Source organism: Nannospalax galili, unplaced genomic scaffold (genome assembly GCF_000622305.1).
Source record: "Nannospalax galili isolate Female #2095 unplaced genomic scaffold, S.galili_v1.0 scaffold680, whole genome shotgun sequence".
Classification (NCBI taxonomy): Eukaryota; Metazoa; Chordata; class Mammalia; order Rodentia; family Spalacidae; genus Nannospalax; species Nannospalax galili.
In genome coordinates this window covers 1,504,872-1,509,406 of record NW_008348218.1, presented here as the reverse complement: position 1 = coordinate 1,509,406, position 4,535 = coordinate 1,504,872, and the positions used below count along the sequence as shown (strand labels likewise).

At 36.4% G+C, this 4,535-nt stretch overlaps 1 pseudogene; it reads left to right on the top strand.

Annotated features, from left to right (window-relative positions):
• The first annotated feature begins 955 nt into the window (after window positions 1-955).
• Window positions 956-4,086, top strand: LOC103743591 (annotated as a pseudogene).
• The last annotated feature ends 449 nt before the right edge of the window (window positions 4,087-4,535 follow it).

Below are 4,535 nucleotides of genomic sequence, written 5' to 3'. Positions count from 1 at the left end.
ATACTGGAAACTGAGTTAATGCAATTCAGACAAGAAAAGAAAATTAAATACATACAGATTTAAAAGGAAGAAATAAAACAGCCTTTGTTAGCAGATATGATTACCGAAGTAGAAAATTCCAGAAGAATCAATAGCTAAAAAAAAAAATCCTCCTATGAATAACAAACAACTACAGTAAAGATAAAAGGTCAATACACAAAGGTTGTTTTCTACATACCTGCAGTTATCAATTAAAATTAATACACATATTTGCATTCACTCCCTGAAAATAAAATAGTCATGTTTCTATTGTACTATGTAATGTATAAGACGTGAACACAGAAAACTATAAAATTCAGACAAAAAGTTAAAAAAAGTTACAAATAAATGAAGAGTTCATAGATTGAAAAAATTGTAAGATGGCAATTCTCAACTATTTGATCTATAGATTCAATGCAATACTGATCAAAACCCCAGGAGGCTAATTTTGGGTCTTAACAAACCAGATCTAAAGTTTCCACGGAAAAGTAAAAGACACAGAAATTGAAAGCAAAAGTAGACAAATAGTAACTAAACTAAAGTCTTATGTAAAGCAATGGAAAGGTTCAACAGTGAAAGGACAACCTACAGAATGGGAGAACATAAAATAACAAGAACCCGTGCAGAGACAGAGAAAAGAGAACATGTTTACACTCTCAGTAGGGATGTAATAGTACAGTCACTATGGAAACAGCATCAAAACTAAACACTAGAGCTTCCTTCCATGTGAACTATCAATTCTACTACTCAGTATGACTCAAGAGGAAGCGAAATCAGGACCTTGAAGAGACTCTGACACCCATTGCAGCATTATTCACAACAGTCAAAAATTGAGAACTTCCTGAGTGTCCAACTGATAAACAGGTAAAGAAAATCTGGTACCTATACATAATGAAACACTTCATTCATAAAAAGGATGAAGTCCTAGGCCGGCAAGATGGTTCAGCAGGTGGAGGTACTTGACACTAAGTCTGATAACCTGAGTTTGACCCACAGAACCCACATGGTAGACAGAGGGAACAGACTCCCCCCAAGTTGTCCTTTGACTCCACACATGTATTATAGCACATATATGCATACACAATAAATTTTAAAAATGCAAAATAAAAATTAAAAAGCAGATGAAGTCTTACCCTTTGTGGCAATTTGGAATTAGAGAACTAGAGATCATTATGTTTAAGGAAATAAATCAGGCAGAGAAATGCAAGCAGCACAGGACCTCACTCTTATGTATTAAGTAAAAGGAAACATTGATATCCTAGAGGTGACAGTGGAGTGGCAAAGCCAGGGGCAATGCGGGGAGATGGGGAGAGGCCCAATAAATGAACAATACTTCAATTAGGTTGGATTAAGAATCTCTTGGGTAGATGCTGACTACTGTACATTTCAAATTCAAGATGAGAATTTTGAAAGTTTTCTCCACAAAGGAATGAGAAATGAAGATATAAATGTTAATCCTGATTTAAACATCATCCTATAAATATATCAAACATTAAAATTGTATGAACATCTATGATGTTTCTTGTATATTGATTAAAAATTAATAATTTAATAGTTGTGAAAGGGAGTAGCCAATACAATATTGAGCAGCGACAGAGGATGGTCACTATGGTCACTATTTGACTTCAAACTTTTAAGAAAGTGTCTGTAATCCATACAGCATGGTATTTAAAGACTAGATAGATCAATGGAACAGATGGACTTCATAAAATAGTCAAATAGTCAACTAGTCTTTGATAAAGGAGGAGATCAATCAGTAGAGAAGAACGGTCTTTTTTTTTCTTTTTTAAAATTATTTATTTAATAACAACATGATTAGAAGCATTTCATTACAGCTTTAAAATATTCAATAACAATTTCCAGAGCAAAGATGCATCTCTTTCAAAATTGGCTGTAGTTTTTAGGTTCATAGTTGAATTATACAATATTGAACTTAGTATAAACCCTATAAGACATAAAATTGAATGAGGTTTTAACCTTTAAAAAAGATCTCCGGTTGCTCTTGCCTGCGGCTCCGGCCGCTGGGCTGCCGCCCTCTGGCTCGGCCGGTGCAGCTGGGCCCTCACCTATGGGCAGGTGCGAGCACTGTGGAGTAGCGTAGGGTCTCGAGCCGTGGCCGTGGACCTCGGCAACAGAAAACTAGAAATATCATCTGGGAAACTGGCAAAGGTTTGCCGATGGCTGTGCTGTGATACAGTCAGGTGACACTGCGTCATGGTCACAGCGGTCAGCAAAACAAAACCTTCACCTTCCCAGTTCATGCATTTGGTGGTTGACTAGAGACGGAAGCCTGCTGCAGCAGGTAGAGTTCCCACAAACTACCTTAGAAGAGAGACTGGCTCTTCTGACAAAGAAATTCTTACAAGTCGAATAATAGATCGTTCAATTTGCCCTCTCTTTCCAGCAGGCTACTTTTATGATACTCAGGTTCTTTGTAATCTGCTAGCAGTAGATGGTATTAATGAACCTGACATCCTGGCAATTAATGGTGCTTCTGTAGCCCTCTCGTTATCAGATATTCCTTGGAATGGACCTGTTGGGGCAGTATGAATAGGAATGATTGATGGAGAATGTGTCCTTAACCCAACAAATGTCTTGTAGCCCTTTAAATTTAGTGGTTGCTGGAGCACCTAAAAGTCAAATTGTCATGTTGGAAGCTTCCGCAGAAAACATGTTACAGCGGAACTTCTGTGTGCTATCAAAGTTGGAGAGAAGTATACCCAGCAAATAATTCAGGGCACCCAGCAACTGGTAAAAGAAATCGGGATTGCCAAGAGGACGCCCCAGAAGATGTCTACCCCTTAACCAGAGATTATGAAATACGCTCACAGAATCACCATGGAGAAGATCTATGCAGTTTTCACTGTTTATGAACATGATAAAATTTCCAGAGATGAAGCTGTTAACAAGATAAGATTAGATACAGAGGAACAACTAAAAGGAAAATTTCCAGAGGTCGACCCATTTGAAATAATAGAATCATTCAATGTTGTCGCAAAGGAAGTTTTTAGAAGTATTATTTTGAATGAATACAAAAGGTGCAATGGACGAGATTTGACTTCACTTAGGAACCTAAGTTGTGAGGTAGATATGTTTAAAACTCTTCACGGATCAGCATTATTTCAGAGGACAAACACAGGTTCTCTGTATAGGTACATTTGATTCATTAGAATCCAGTATTAAGTCGGATCAAATTATAACAGCTATAAATGGGGTTAAAGATAAAATTTTCATGCTGCACTCTGAGTTTCCTCTTTATGCAACTAATGAAGTTGGCAAAGTTACGGGTGTAAACAGAAGAGAACTTGGGCATGGTGCTCTCGCCGGGAAAGCTTTGAATCCTGTTAGTCCCAAAGATTTTTCTTTTACGGTGAGAGTTACATCTGAAGTCCTAGAATCAAATTGGTCATCTTCTATGGCATCCACATGTGGTGGAAGTTTGGCATTGATGGATTCAAACCCCAATTTCATCTGCTGTCGCAGGTGTAGCAGTAGGATTGGTCACCAAAAACAATCCAGAGGAAGGTGAAATGCAAGATTATCGTTTGCTGACAGACATCCTGGGAACTGAAGATTACAATGGTGACATGGATTTCAAAATAGCCGGTACAAAGGAATGACTGTATTACAGGCTGATATTAAATTACCTGGAATCCCAATTAAAATTGCAATGGAGGCCCTTCAACAAGCATCAGTGGGAAAGAAGGAGATATTACAGATAATGAACAAAGCAATTTCAAAACCTCGAGCATCTAGAAAAGAACATGGACCAGTTGTAGAAACTTCAGGTTCTATTATCAAAATGAGCAAAATTTGTTGAACCAGGTGGATACCACTTTAAAAAAACTTCAGGCAGAAACAGGTGTAACAATTAGTCAAGTGGATGAAGAAACATATTCTATACTTGCACCAACACCCAGTGCAATGCACAAGACAAGATACTTTATTACTGAAATATGCAAAGATGACCAAGAACAGCAATTAGAATTTGGAGCTTGCTTGCCTACAGCTAGTTCACACACTAAGAACTTGCCATTTTCAAAGCCACAACCTATTTTTTCAGAGTAATTACAAATTTAATTAGCATGGAAAGAGCTAATTTAATTCATTTTTTAATGCTATGCCTTTCAAATTGGTCATAAAATCATAAATATAGTAGAGTAAATCTTATAAATGGGATTTTTGCTAAGACAAAGTAATTTTTTAAATTACGTATATATATATTTTTTCATTAAATAGAACTAGGTCATTTTTTGAATTATGTAATTGGCAACGTGTAGATATTCTTGGTGTAAGAGCTTTAAGAATCATTATATACAGTTACCAAATATGTATAGAGGTTATTGATGTAATCATTTGTAATGTCTATCAAGTTTTTCATTGTTATCATTCCACAAAAAGCAAATGCTACATAATTTAGAATGTCTAACCTTTTATAAACTTGATAAAAAGACATGTACATTCATGACTCAGGGCTAACTGAGAAAATATTAAAAATGTGTCTGTCCAGGCCAAAG